The 15853-nt window shown below is 44.2% G+C and overlaps 1 protein-coding gene and 1 long non-coding RNA gene across 5 annotated transcripts in view; both read left to right on the top strand.

The window, feature by feature from the left end:
- LOC147121635 (sentrin-specific protease 6-like) overlaps window positions 1–15853 on the top strand; it is a 153406-nt gene that overhangs the window by 29354 nt on the left and 108199 nt on the right. The gene's annotated exons all lie outside the window — the stretch shown is intronic.
- Window positions 430–5172, top strand: LOC147121636 (uncharacterized). The gene is made up of 2 exons (XR_015077587.1): window positions 430–1864; window positions 4557–5172. It is a non-coding gene; the product is annotated as an uncharacterized LOC147121636 (long non-coding RNA).

Below are 15853 nucleotides of genomic sequence, written 5' to 3'. Positions count from 1 at the left end.
CCATTAAATACAGCACATTTGGAGGATTCAAGAGGAAGCTAGATAGTCATGAGCATCGCTTTGGGGGAGCCACGTGATAGTAACTTTTTTAGAGATGCACAGTGCCAGACGCTCTGGAGATGTCCGAAGCAACAACAAATGATTAACCCAAGTGTTCGAGAGCAGAATTCCTGAAGTGTGTAAAGTAGGCAGCAAGAACACCAATGGCATGGCAGTGCCAAACACTACACTCGTGATCAGGAAATAAACCAGAAATTTCAAGGTGATAGCTGATTTGAGAGTTAACAGCAGCTTCAATACTTTGGTAAGCAGAAGAATAAGAGCCTAAGTAAGTAAGTAATAACTTTTGCTACCGATAGCCCAACACTGTCTCTGAGAATCCTCCTTCCCAGTTCTGTTCTATCCTGTTGGGCTATCGGTAGCAAAAGTTATTACTTACTTACTTAGGCTCTTATTCTTCTGCTCCCCTTTCTTGAAGTTAAGGGAACACAAAAACTTCCAAGAAGGAGGAAACGAGCCACTATGAATAGGAGAGATTGAGGACAACGGCAAGTTCGGGGACATAGATTTGAGGACAGTGGGAAGGATACTATCCATATCGGAGGTCTTATTGGAGTTCAGAGAATGGATAGTCTTACCAACCTGGCAGGAAATGAATTTGATTCTGGCAATGATATTAAAACAGAATGGGGCAATAGAGCGAGATTCTTTACAAGATGCTTGAGAGTAGAGTTGGATTTTCCTTTCCAAGAGTGAGCAGGTGTAGTGTTGGGGTGGGCAGTGGTACCAGGCAAGAAGATTCTTAGAAATTATGAGCTATGTGTCTGCCGTGGCTCAGTTGGTAGCATCCTCCCCTCGGAAGGTTGTGGGTTCATGTCTCACTCCAAACACTTGAGCACAATAGTCTAGGTTGACACTCCAATGCAGTGCTGAGGGAATGCTGCACTGTCTTGAGGTGCCATCTTTCGGATGAGACGTTAAACCGAGGCCCCGTCTGCGCGCTCGGATGTAAAATCTGTCCCATGGCACTATTTCAAAGAAGAGTAGGGGAGTTATCCCCGGTGTCCTGGCCAGTATTTATCCCTCAATCAACATCACTAAAACAGATTATCTGGTCAATAACACATTGCTGTTTGTGGGAGCTTCCTGTGTGCAAATTGGCTGCGTTTCCTCCAGTACAACAGTGACTACACTTCAAAAGTACTTAATTGACTGTAAAGTGCTTTGGGTCATCCGGTGGTCATGAAAGGCGCTGTTGAAATGCAAGTCTATTTTATATATAGCAATGGACCAGAAGGAATGGCTGCTGGAGGTGCAGGAAGACAGCTTTTGACTTTATTTTCTATAAAGTCATCTGTAACAACTCTAAAACAACTACTTGCATTTATATGGCGCCTTTAATGTAGTAAAACGTCAGGGTTTCCCCGGAGTTTAATCTGACAAAGATTAACACCAAGCCAAAGTAGGAGACACTAGGACAAGTGATCAAAACTTTGGTCAAAGAGGTAGGTTTTAAGGAGCGTCGAAGTGAATTTACAGGAGTTATGAGTTAAAGGTACTGTTGCTGCTGATGCTTCAGTGACTGAGACACCAGGTGCAGAAGGCAGAATTTTTAGAAAAACAGCTGAATGACGGGCTTGATTGAAGCAAGATGCAAAACTAGGTCTGATGGAGAGGAAGTGTCTCTTGAAACAAATAGGGTATGTAACTTCCCACGTCAGCTAGAATAACACCAGCTACTTCTCTGGCACAGACTGAAGGATTAGCAGAGTGAAAACAGTAGTTGGACCGGGGAAAAGCAGCAAGTGTTCTCGAGGACTGTGTCTTATTCGCTTTACTTATTCATAGAATCATAGTGATACAGGTAGAACTATTTAATTAGCCCCATTCCCCTGCCTTTTCCCCTTAGTCCTGTAAATTTTTCCCCTTCAAATATTTATCCAATTCTTTTTTGAATTTTACTATTGAATCTGCTTCCACCACCCTTTCAGGCAGTGTATTTCAGATCATAACAACTCGCTGTGTTTAAAAAAAAATGTTTCCTCATGTCGCCGCTGGTTCTTTTGCCAATCGCCTTAAATCTGTGTCCTCTGGTTACAGACCTGATGTTAATGGCAAGTTTATGGGTTTACAGAACTCTTGGTGTTTTCAGTTTCACTGTTTTGCTGTGAAAAGCTGTTATGGGGATCAACATCCGGCACAAAGGAAAAGCATATAGAGATCGGCAGCAACGTATACTGGCGAGGCTGCCAGGTGGTGCAGTCTGTTACATTGTTAACGCACTGTTCTTTGGAGTACAGGGTGCAGCTGTTTCTGCACAATTCCTTGCTCCTCTGCTGATTTCCCCACCCTGCGTCCTTTAACATTATAGAATCGCCTCGAGCCAAAGCGCTTTTTTTGTATCCTGAAGCTCCAGCTGCTGTGGAATTTGCCGTCTTTACGTTGTGCAGCTGTTTTCACAGCATCAAAACAACAGATGAGCACGTGTGAGCTTGTGTTCAATTCCTCTATGGCCTTATCCCTCCCTATCTCTCTAACCTCATCTAGTCTTGCAACCCTCTGAGATCCCTGGGATCTTCCAATTCTGGCCTCTTGCCCTGATTTTCATCACCTCACCATTGGCGGCCGTGCCTTCAGCTGTCTAGGCCCTAAACTCTGGAATTCCCTCCCTAAACCTCTCCGCCTCGCTCCTCCTTTAACACACTCCGTAAAATCCACCTCTTTGGCCAAGCTTTTGGTCACCTGTCCTAATGTTTACGTGTGTCGGTGTCAAACTTTGTCTGATCGTGCTCCTGTGAAACACCTTGAGTTGTTTTATTACGTTAAAGGCACTATATAAATACAACTACTTGTTGTCGAGTGTGCAGCTTTTAGCTCCCACAGGCCAGACCTCCCTTGGAGGGGGAAGCATACTGCTTGCCTGTAGGGGCAGGATTAACCCTCACCCTGTCCACAGCCACTGTCTATATTTGTGGTCAGGAGCACTGCTGCTCTGGAAGCAGGTTCTTGGTGCCTTCAGCCATTCCGTTTCCTTTACAGCGTGGCTGCTGTCAGCCGCAGTACTGAAGAGTAAAGGTGGAGACGCCCATGTGATTGGGAGTGTTTGTCGAGATCAATTTGAGATTTCTTCTCTTGAATAGTATCGCTTGCCTCCCCTAAATTCGTGACATTTAAAATAGGTAAAAATTTGAAACGTGGCAGAAAATCTTGAAATATACACGACAGGTCAGTAAGTAACCAGACCTCCACTATATCCCTCATTTTCTTTTCTGCAAGGGATCCTGATGATGGAGGGGGAGAGATGAGCCTGTTACAGTCCCGAGAGAGGCAGGCTGAGGTTCTGGTCTTTTCTTCTCGTGGGATTGATGGGACCCTGAATATTTATAGTGTGTAGACTCTTCATCAGAACACAGTTTTGACAGCAGAGCAAGGTGGAAGGTGTCATCTGCACTCTAGGTGTGGGCTTGTCAGAGTTTAGGAGTAGGCAGGCTGCCACCCTGATTGTATACTCTGTCAGAACACAATTAGATGGGGAGGGCACTGTACCCCTGGTGCTGGACTATTAGTTGTTCTCTTTCCAGGACTGGTGGGACGGCTTTTTTGATTGTTCCCCCCCTCCCTAATTTCTGCCATTTTTCCCTTTCTCCTGGGCGGTCTTCTTGCTGTCTTAATGTCTTCCTGGCTGAAGACTGAAATAATCCTTTATCATTTAACCATCTCCTGCTTTCCCTTTGTAAGTGGGTTGCAGGACATTCAACCCATGAACTGTCTGTGATTGGAATGTCTGTTCAGTTCTGAAGAATTGTTCTGCCAGCAAGTGCTCGTTGACCTCTGTTTCTCGCGGTTTACCTTCATTTAGTTCAAGTGGTGCAATTTCTGTGTGGTCTGTTGGAAGGAGTTGGCTTGATGAATGGTGGCTTTTTCTTGTTCGCACTTGCGGTTCAAGAGACACTGAAGACAGGAGGGCAAAGGAATGGTGAGGGTGAAATTCATCATGGATTGTAGCGCAAAATGGGTGGTATCAGATCGTTCTATGCCCTGCCTGATGATCAATTCCATTGACTGCAGTGCTACTGTACGTTGGAGATTAGAGGTCATAGGTCATCGGCAGGGTCACTGGTGACTAAAGTCAGGTTCTGATTTTATTATATAGGTCTCTGGGATGTTTAATGTTTTGGCCGATTCCATCCTGTTCATTGGTTTCTGGTGACCGAGTTAAATTATGTTTTTAAAACTTGTGATTCTGGGATATTTACCAGTATTTTGGGGATTCGATATTTGCGACTCTATTCATTTGTTTGATAAAACAGAAAACTATTGATGATTGAGATTTTTGAGTGCAAATTTCTAATGTGTGAATCCATCATCTGACCAAGAAAAACTTGCATTTATATAGCGTCTTTCGGGACCTCGGGAAGTCCTATCGCGCTTCACAGCCAATGAAGAACTTTTGAAGTGCAGTCACTATTATAATGTAGGAAATGCATTTTGCATGCAACAAGGACCCACAAATAGCAATGTGATAATGACCAGATAATCTGTTATGTTGATTGAAGGATAAATATTGGCCAGGACACCGGGGATAACACCACTGCTCTTCGACATAGTGCCATGGGATCTTTTACATCCACTCAGTCTAACGTCTCATCCGAAAGACATGCAACACCCCTTCAGCACAGTACTGGAGTGTCGGCCTAGATTTAGTGCTCGGGTCTCTGGACTTGGACTTGAACCCACAACCTTCTGACTCGGAGGAGAGAGTGCTGCCACCAAATGTGAAAGACGGCAGAATGGATTGAGTTTGCGAAGACTGTTGTAATAAATATTGCTTTGTTTGCTTACCAGAGTGACTGCTTCATAGAAGTGTATTGGTATAAACACCTCCCTCTAAACAATGCACTGTTAAATATGCTGATCTCTGCAGCCTCAATTTGTCTGCTCTTCCTGATGCTGCATTCAGTTCAGTAAAGCTAGCGGCAATAAATCTTGACTTGTAAGATAGAAACAACTGTTTGCATAAAAATGGGAGAAGTGTGTTCATTTATTTTTTGCAGGGGATTGAGTTGGATGATTACTGTTGTATTTGACCCAAAGCTAGACTGCACACTGCTTCTTGCATACTGTATTTTTTCATCTACATCGCATTTTTAATATAAAAAAAATTATTTCTGATTAAGTAGCTTGGACAATGAAATTTACAGGGAGCTGGAGATTGAGGAAATCTGTCCATGACTGGACATTATAACCATGCTTGTTTTATGGGCTGATTATGCTTGAGCTTTACATTCGGCTGTTTATTCTGGGCCTTCCAGCTGCCTCCCATCTGCCACTGTTGCTCTTATACCCACTTCCTTTTTAGCTGCTGCACTGTTTATGGTGCGAGGAAGAAATTCCTGCAAACATGTGGCTTTTTAATCTGCCACATCTTCTTGTACCTTTTTTTTGCTTGAGCTTCATGAATGGGTTGAAATGCGAAGGTACCTCAGGGAAGCAGAATGCAATTTGCTAGACTGAGCCACATAGTCTTAGTTTAGTTCTTTGAATTGTTTTAAGTACTTTCAAAAAAAAAAGTAAACCCGATGGTTGTAAATCAAAATTGAAATGTTTTCTTATTTCATTCCTTGTGTATTGATTCACGAAGAACTGCTTATGCGCTCTGCAGTGCAAAGAGCAAGACCTGGGCCCATAATTGTTTAGATATTTAATGAGGATAGTAGGGAGAGAGGGTCATCAGCACAGGACCTTTTTTGTACAGCATGTATCTGCAATTAAAAGAAAGAACAAACTTGCATTTCTATAGCGCCTTTCACAACCTCCGGACGTCCCAAAGCACTTTACAGCCAATGAAGTACTTTTTGAAGCGTAGACACTTGCAATGTATGAAACGAGGCAGCCAGTTTGCGCACAGCAAGCTCCCACAAACAGCCCTGTGATAATGACCGGATAATCTGATTTAGCGATGCTGGTTGAGGGATAAATATTGGCCAGGACACCGGGGAAAACTACTCGCTACTCTTCGAAATTGTACCATGGGACCTTTTACATCCACCTGAGAGGGCAGACAGGGCCTCGGTTTAACGTCTCATCCGAAAGACGGCACCTTCGACAGCGTAGCACTCCCTCAGTACCAATGTTTCCTCTAATTTTATTTTGGGTGCGTGGCCCCTTTAACGGGCTGCATGGCCCACTTAAATTTCCGCATGCACGGTTTATCCATTGTGAAGCTGGCAAGCGGCCTGCGTGGGACGTCGATACAGCTGCGTGGCTGCACAGCTTAACGGGAACATTGGTCAGTGCTGCACTGGACTATCAGCCAGGATTGTGTGCTCAAGTCTCTTGGCTGCCTCGGTGCTGCCAAAGAACTAAGGATGGGGGACAGCATCTATTTTACATGTCCCACAATTGCAGGACAAAATGAGTCTATGCCATTACATTTGATAGTCAAATCTCTTATTGCCTGAAGAGTTGGAAGAGAAATGTATCTTTGTCACAGTCAAAACACCCCAAAAATGACACATGTTTCACACCATTAGAAAACTCGTCCTTCGGAATATAAGTAACATACAGGAGAATGGAGCAAATCAAAAAGGCCATTTAAAAATTTCACACTGCTTTTTAAAAAAAAAATAGGGATTGCTTGTTTAGAAAACAACAGATAACCAGGAATGGTTTCAAATGGAGGAAGTGTTGGCAGTTACTGATGTTTGACGCAGGGTTTTTCAATATATCTAGGTTGGAATTTCATTATAAAGAAAAGTTAATTCTTTTTCATCCTAGCATGAATGCTTTGGTTCATCATGGACTACTGTTTTTAAAAAAAAAAAAAAAAAAATCACTTCTGTTCCATTTTAAGTGGTGTTTCCATCTCTAAATTCTCCAATAGCCGATGACAGGGCAGCCAGTGACCGGCAGCCACACCCTGCCGGTGATACTTTGTAACTGCCTGGTAATACCAATGGGTTGTTCCTATTTACTGCTGCCCTTTAGACAAGGATATTGCTTGTGCTCAGTGCAGTCCCCACCACTTACACAGTCCACGCTTCTCCTGGACAGCCACCTATCTCGGGCGAAGGTGTTAACCATTTTCCATGACCGTAGGCGTCAATTACAAAGGCTCCGCTTCAAACTTGCGCACTGACTATTTTGGACAGCTCAAAGGAAGATGGTTGTGGTGGTTGAAGGTCAACCATCTCGGCCCCAGGACATCGCTGCAGGAGTTCTTAAGGGCAGTGTCCCAGGACCAGCCATCTTCAACTGCTTCATCAATGACAAGGTCAGAAATGGGGATGTTCGCTGATGACTGCAGTGTTCAGTGCCATTTGCAACTCCTCAGATTAATATGGAGTCCATGCCCGCATGCAACAAGACCTGGACAACGTTCAGGCTTGGGCTGATAAGTGGCAGGTAACATTTGCGCCACAGATGTGCCAAGCAATGACTATCTCCAACAAGCGAGAGTCTAACCACCTCCCCTTGACATTAAATGGCATTACCAGCGCCGAATCCCCCATTATCAACATCCTAGGGGTCACCATTAACCAGAAATTTAACTGGACCAGCCACATAAATACTGTGGCAACAAGAGCAGGTCAGAGGCTAGGTATTCTGTGGCAAGTGTCTCGCCTCCTGACTTCCCCAAAGCCTTTCCACCATCTACAAGGTACAAGTTAGGAGTGTGATGCAATACTCTCCACTTGCCTGGATGAGTGCAGCTCCAACAACACTCAAGAAGCTCGACACCATCCAGGACAAAGCAGCCCGCTTGATTGGCACCCCATCCACCACCTTATACATTCACTCCCTCCACCACCGGCGTACTGTGGCTGCAGTGTGTACCATCTACAAGATGCACTGCAACAACTCGCCAAGGCTTCTTCGACAGCACCTCCCAAACCTGTGACCTCTTCCACCTAGAAGGACAAGTGCAGCAGGCGCATGAGAACACCACCACCTCCAAGTCGCACACCATCCTGACTTGGAAGTGTATTGCCGATCCTTCATCGCTGGGTTAAAATCCTGGAACGCCCTCCCTGACAGCATGGTGGGAGTACCATCACCACACCGACTGCAGCGGTTCAAGAAGGCGGCTCACCGCCACCTTCTCGAGGGCAACTAGGGATGGGCAATAAATGCTGGCCTTGCCAGCGACGCCCACATCCCATAAACGAATAAAAAAACTTTTTTTTAAAGTTCAGTACTTATTGACTTTTTAAAAAGTTTTTTTTATGGCTGCATCCAATCAGCATCTCACTTGCAACATAAACAGAGCCATAAACAGAAATAGAACCAAGACATTGTAATGGAATTTGACCTGAGCTAATGTTAAATCTCTCAGCTGATTGAAGCTGCCCAAAGTCTCCACTGTCTTCCATGGTTGTTAACCGTTAACAGTGCGAACAGCTGATGGAGACTTCCGTCAACCAGCAGGTCGCACTATTAATAACTATGGGAGGCAGTTGGAAAGTGCAGCCCTGCCACCTTCAGTCACCCCCCCCCCCCCCCCCCCCCCCCGTAGCCTCTTGTGGTCTGGGTAATTCGCAGGCATCCGTGCCATGAGCTTGAAACAGAAGATGGGCACAAAATAGTAAATATTCTGAATGAATACCTAAGTAGTCACGAGAGAAGACGTGAACAAGCAAAGACATCCCAAGTAAAATCAATAACTTCGTTATAACTCAGATGGTGGATGTAGACAGGCTAATCGGGCTCGAAACAAATAAAACCCCAGGGATAGATGTAATTAACCCAGACTGAGAGATTATTGAGGAGATTTATGAAGTACCTGCAATCATTATGAGGGAGTCATTGGGGAGACACCAGATGATTGGAAACAGGATAATGTGGTACCCGTATTCAAAAATGGGGACAAAATTTACATGGGCAATTACAGATCCAGTGATCAATCTTGCATTCTGCGTAAAGTAATCGATCAATTATCAAGAGTAAATTTGTGGATCATCTGTAGAACAGTTAACATCAGTCAGCTTGGATTCAGAGGGGTATATCCTTCCTGATCAACCTCCTCAACTCGTTGTCGTTGAAATAACATCCCAAATGGACTGGGGCAAGCTCTATGCCATAGTATCTAAACTCAAAGTTGTGTAGGAATTCTGGGTAAACCCTGGGAATGGTTAAGAAACTGGCTGAAGGGGAGGAAGCAGTGAGTACTCATTAGAGGAGTTACAGGGCCCAGTGGTGGAACCCTTTTCTAATTCGCATAGATGACTTGAATTTGAATACTCCATGCAAAGTGGTCAGATTTGCAGATGATTCCAAACTAGGAGGGACAGTGGAGTCTCAAGAGCCAGCTCAGAAATTACAGAATGAATTGGATAAAATATATAAGTGGGCAGAACAGTGGCTGATGAAATTTAATGCAGACAAGTATAAAGCACTATATATAGAAAAAAAAAAGACCAAACTCGTACTTCATGAATGGTGTTGAAATAGATGAGGATGAAGTTAAAAGACCTAGGACTCTTGTAGACTCCACGCTAAACATGTCCAAGCAGTGCAGCACAGCAATCGAGGCAATGGGATGTTGAAGTACATAGCCAAAGTAGTAGAATGTAATTCAGAGGCACTTTCGTCAGAACTGACGAAGGGTCATCGACCTGAAACGTTAACTGTTTCTCTCTCCACAGATGCTCCCTGACCTGCTGAGTACCTCCAGCATTTTCTGTTTATATTTCAGATTTACAGCATCTGTGGTATCTTGCTTTTGTATAATTCAGAGGAGGTAGCCATCAAGCTTGGTCAGATCAAGCTTTGAATACTGCATCCAATTCTGGTGGCTAAGAAACAGGGAGATAGTCAAATGCCGGAGGCACTGCAGGGAAGAAGCACGAGGCTGATCCACAGTATCAGGGGACTGAGTGATGAGGAAAGACTGGAGAAACTTGGGCTCTTAGCCTGGAGGAGGGAAGAGGTGACTTGAGAAGTGACCATATAGAGGTACATAAAATTATTATGGTTTTGGACAAAGTTAACATGGAATATTACTTTAAATTAAACTGGGGAAGTAGCACTAGAGGACCAGGTTCAAGCTAGTAATTTTAGGACTGGCATCAGGAAATTCTACTCAACACACATTGATCAACATGTGGAATAAAGATCCAGATGAGTAATGGAGGAAAGAACTCTCGCATCATTGAAGAAACAATTGGATGCTACAGTTGAGGGATGGGCATTAGGCTCTCACTGGATGGATGATTTAAGATGTGCCAAATGGCCTACCTCGTCTGTAATTATCTTGTGATCATTTCTATATGTGTGCATCTTTAGAAATGAGGGAATTGGTAAGTTATTGAATTCATGGTCATAATGAGAGAAAGCAGGATGAGAAAAGGGGTCTGCCTTTTCAACGTGAGGTAAATGTTACCTCGTGCGTTACAACTTTTCTCTGATAACCTTTCTATTGGATGTGAGAAATGTGAAATAGCTACAGCTGAGTGTTGTATAATGCAGTACATTTTGAAACCACGTCAACAAATGTCTTTTTGTAAAAACTTGAGTTTTTCAGTTTTCAATGAACAAAGGTAATATGCATTAAACTAGCAGTTCTCCCATGGAATATAAACAGTAACTTGGAAATATTCAGCAGACCAGGCAGCATCTGTAAACTATGACATCTTCAGTGTGACGGGAAGTAAATGCGACACTTGCGGGAAATGCGCACTATATGTAAGACTTTCAATATAGATGCTGGAAAATAAGACAACCATGTAGCACAGTAAATGGCTGTTTGTTCAGTGGTTCTGATCTGGGAGGTAGGGTTAAAAGATCATGGTACTGTAGTACTTGATGCTCCTAAGTGTACGCACAGCAATATCTGCTGCACCTGTCTCCACAGATCAGAGTGGTGTGCTTTAGTAAACAATGGGCACGACTTCAGCATTTTCACCAAGATGTCAACAACAGCTCGCATTTGTATAGTACCCTTCCTCACATCAGTGAAATATCCCAAGGTGAGGAACCAGATACTGAGCATAAATAGGGGAAGTAATTTAAGGCACAGTAAAGAGGTAGCTATTAAGATGTTGAAAATGGAGAGATATGCTTAGGCTTCAAGGAAGGAGGTTGTGATCACTGAAGACTCTGCCCCAGTGGTGGAATGGAGGGACATTCAGAAAGGCTGAGTCGAAGGAGTAGGGGGTGCAAGTGGGGACTTGAGATTTGAAGCTCAGTTTAGGGTCTTGTGGAGCACAGAGGTTGGCCACTGATGTGTTTAGCCTGGGTGAGCAGTGGGATGGAATATGAACGATGGAGTTGGGGGCTAAGGTGAAAAACTTGTGGTGGTGGCTAAAAAGGATTGCTTCAGTCTTGCTGATGCTGAGCTCATCCAAGACTATGCTGAGCAGGCAGGCAGATAGCACCACAAATGTCATGTAGCTGCGAAAGGTGAAGCTGGATACTGTTGGTGTACATATTAAAGCTGACCTCATGCTTGTGAATGATTTCACTGAGCAGCAGAAGGAGGAGAAACACGAGGGGGACAATGATGGGGCAGCTGGAGGTGACTCTGCAGGCTTGGGCCTAGAAGCCATTGCAGGAGATGTACTGTACTGATAATATTGGGATAAATAGGAATGAGGGAATGAAGTAGTGATAGGGCAGTAGTGCTATGGCTGTGGACCATTGAAGAGGGTGAAGTCAACTGTGATGATGTTGAGGAGGACGAGGAACGGAATTGTGTCACTGTTACAGTAGCTTAACAGGACAGATACTTAACTAAAGGGACTTGAACAAGGAATAATGGGAGAGGTGGGTTATGTTGTGATAACATGCAAGATCACTATAGGAGAAGGAAGTTGAAGGGTTGGCAGTTGGAGAGGATGGAGGGTCCAAGGTGGCCTCTTTTAACATAGAAACATAGAAGATAGGAGCAGGAGTAGGCCATTCGGCCCCTCGAACCTGCTCCGCCATTCAATGTGATCATGGCTGATCGTCCAAATTCAGTACCCGGTCCCTGCTTTCTCCCCATACCCCTTCATCCCTTTAGCCTTAAGAAATATATCCAACTCCTTCTTGTCTTGAATATATTTAATGTATTGGCCTCTACTACCTTCTGTGGTAGAGAATTCCACAGGTTCACCACTCTCTGGATGAAGAAATTCCTCCTCATTTCTGTCCTAAATGGCCTACCCCTTATCCTTAGACTGTGACCCCTGGTTCTGGACTCCCCGACCATCGGGAACATCCTTCCTGCATCTAGTCTGTCCAGTCCTGTCAGAATTTTATAAGTTTCAATGAGATCACCTCTCATTCTTCTAAACTCCAGCGAGAACAAGCCCAATCGACCCAATCTCTCCTCATACGTCATTCCTGCCATCCCAGGTATCAGCCTGGTGAATCTTCGCTGCACTCCTTCCATGGCAAGAACATCCTTCCTCAGATAAGGCGACCAAAACTGTACACAATACTCAAGATGTGGTCTCACCAAGGCCCTGTACAACTGCAGCAAGACATCCTTGTTCCTGTACTCAAACCCTCTCGCTATGAAGGCCAACATGCCATTTGCCTTCTTAACCGCCTGCTGCACCTGCATGCTTACCTTCAGCGACTGGTGCACAAGGACACCCAGGTCTCGCTGCACTTCCCCTTCTCCCAATCTATTGCCATTCAGATAATAATCTGCCTTCCTGTTTTTGCCACTAAAGTGGATAACCTTGCATTTATCCACGTTATATTGCATCTGCCATGCTTTTGCCCAATCACCCAACCTGTCCAAATCATCCTGGAGTTTCTCGGCATCCTCCTCACAGCACACACGCCCACCCAGCTTTGTGTCGTGGGCGTGTGTGCTGTTGAAAAGGTGATGACGGTAGTTTTGAAGGTTGAGAGATTTGTGCCAAAGAATGAGCACTTTTTAAAAATTATGTCAGCATTTATCAGACCAAGGGGCAGTAGTTGAGTGATCTAGAGATGGGTGGGGTGGGGGCGGTCAAGGGAGCAGGTGGTAAGATTTGTAGGGATGCGTCGAATCTGATGAGAACTAAAGGGAAATTGGAGTGAGGACTAGAGTTGGGTAGTCAGGAAGTGGGAAGCATTGGGCAAGAGGAGCTGAGCTACTAGTCTCAATTTTAGAGATGACTATATTCATGAGCTTCTTACGTGGCATCTGATGTGAGGCTGATAGGAATGGGAGACCACATGAGGTGTTTTGTGCTGAAGAGGCAGAGGTTGGGATTATCCATACCCTCTAGGGTGACAAAGTAATAGGATAAAAATAGATAAAAGGTGTTAAATAGGTTGGCATCACTCAAAGTTAACAAGTCACCCAGTCCAGATGGGATCCCATCCTAGGTTGCTGAGGGAAGCAAGAGTGGGGATAGCAGAAGCTCTGACCACAATCTTTCAATCCTCCTTGGATATGGGAGTTGTGCCAGAGGACTGCAGGATTGCAAATGTTACACCCATTAAAAAAGGGGGAGAGGGATAAATCTAGTAACTACGGGCTAGTCATTCTAACGTCAGTGTTAGGCAAACTACTGGAGACCATTATCAAGGACAAAATTAATTCTCACTTGGAGAAGCATGGATTAATAAGGGAGAGCCAGCATGGATTTGTTAAAGGCAAATCATGTCTGACAAACCTGATTGAGTTCTTCGAAGTAACAGAGAGGGTTGTGGAGGTAGTGCAGTAGATGTATATATGGACTTTCAAAAGACATTTGATAAAGTACCAAGTAACAGTCTTATTCGGAAAATAGAAGTACAGGGGATTAAAGGGACGGTGGTAACTTGGGTACGTAATTGGTTAAGGGATGGGAGGCAGAGAGCAGTGATGAATGGATGTTTTTCTGACTGGAGAGAAATATGCAGTGGAATCCACAGGGATCGGTATTGGGAACATTGCTTTTCTTATATAAATGACCTGGACTTGGGTGGAGGGAGTATAATTTTGAAGTTTGCGGATGCTACAAAACTTGGCAACATAGTAAATAGTGAGCATGTTAGCAGACTTCAGGAGGACATAGACAGACTGGTGAAATGGGGAGACACATGGCAGATGCAAGTTAATGCGGGTAAGTGTGAAGTGATGTACTTTGGGAGAAACAACGTGGAGAGACAATAATAAGCTAAATGGTACTATTTTGAGGAGGGTGCGTGAGCATATTCGCTTATCTTTGAAGGTGACAGGGCAAGTTGATAAAACGGTTAAAGTGGCTTTGCAAATGGGGCATTGAATAAAAAAGTCAGGCTTAACCTATACAAATTTCAGGTTAGGCCTCAGCTGTAGTACAGGAAACTTTGGTTTATCCGGAGGTTATATGTCCGGAACACTCGATCTAACGGCAAAAATCAGGAGCCGTTTTCTGTATTTTTTTTAAAGTTCTTGTTGCTTTTTTTTTTCCCAGTCAAGCACTGCAAGGTCTGTAGCTATAGCAACAGCTTCAGCTACAGACGCTTGCAGCTGCAGCCGACTGTTTTGAAGCTGTTGCTAAGCAACAGGGTTTGTTGATTCACACGGAGCTTCTCAGTTTCGTATGTTTAAACATTGGCCCAGAAATTGGTGTCGGGGGCTTCCCGCGGGTGCAAGCCCCCGACCTACACTTACCTAGCGCGCCGGCAGTTGAAGCCTGGGCCTGCGTGGATTTCCTGTCTGGCCCGGTTCAGCTCCCGGCGTGCTGTGCTTGCGTGACCCAGCGGCGTACTTAGTGCGATGCGTCGGCTGGGATCACATGAGCACTGGGCAACCAATCGGAGGATGCAAAAGTTCATTTCATGAGAACTCCGGGCGCCCAAAACAGTACTTAAACTTGAAATAATTTTTTTTTTAAATCACACTATTTAAATGAACTATAATAAATAACTTTAAATAACTATTTTAAACAATAATTTAAATTCTTGAAAAAAATAATTTTATAAAAAATCGGGGCTAAAAATACACTTACCTTACTGTAAAGTCTTTAAAAATAATAAAGCTGTGGGAAAAAAATTCTAATTTTAATTAATAGACCACTTACCTTTTAAAATTAAGTCCTTACGTCTGCTTTTTTAAAGTGTAAAAAGTGGAGGCCTTCACGCACGGGCAAACCTGGGAAAAAAAGGAAGTTCAACGTGCACGTGCAGACTCCTGCTCGCACGCGCTCGACTTCTGAACCCCTTGGTTCAGAAGATCGGAAATGCTGGTTTCCCGCGCATGCAGAAAACCGGCAATTCCATCGGTCCCACGAGTGAGTACACGGTGCTTACTCGCGCGTTGGGACACTAATTTCTGGGCCATTAACTCTGGTATGTCCGGCACTTTTGATGTTACGGCACTAGCTCGGTCCCGTCAGTGCCGGATATCAGAAAGTTTCCTGTATTGTGTAAAATTCTGAGCACCACACTTTAGGAAGGCTGTGAAGGCTGTGGAGAGGGTACAGAGGAGGTTTACCAGGATGACACCAGGGATGAGGGACTTTAGTTATGTCGAGAAATTGGAGAAGCTGGGATTCTCCTTCGAGCAGAGAAGGTTAAGGGGAGACCTCGACTACTCCGTGGTAGTGAGCTCCACATGCTCATGGCCTTAATAACCTGTATCACTACTTTGTGATTTTGTTTATTTATACTCCCACATTCCTTTGCTCCTCTGTCCCATTTAGATTCATATTTTCCAAGTAATATGTGACCTCCTTATTTTTCTTAACAAAATGTAGCACTTATCTATGTTGGAATTAATTTTCCAATTATACGTGGTGAGGTTGAGTGAGAACAAGAGGAGAGGTGTAGGCTTAATTTAGATGTATAGTGATCAAATGAGTAGTAAATGCCAGTGGAGTAAGGGAGAAACAAAGAAGATAGGAGCAGGAGTAGGCCATTCGGCCCCTCGAGCCTGCTCCGCCATTCAATGCGATCATGGCCGATC

Source organism: Somniosus microcephalus, chromosome 3 (assembly GCF_052327205.1).
Source record: "Somniosus microcephalus isolate GS21.2 chromosome 3, FLI_Smic_1.0, whole genome shotgun sequence".
Taxonomy (NCBI): domain Eukaryota; kingdom Metazoa; phylum Chordata; class Chondrichthyes; order Squaliformes; family Somniosidae; genus Somniosus; species Somniosus microcephalus.
This window is presented reverse-complemented; position numbering and strand designations above follow the sequence as displayed.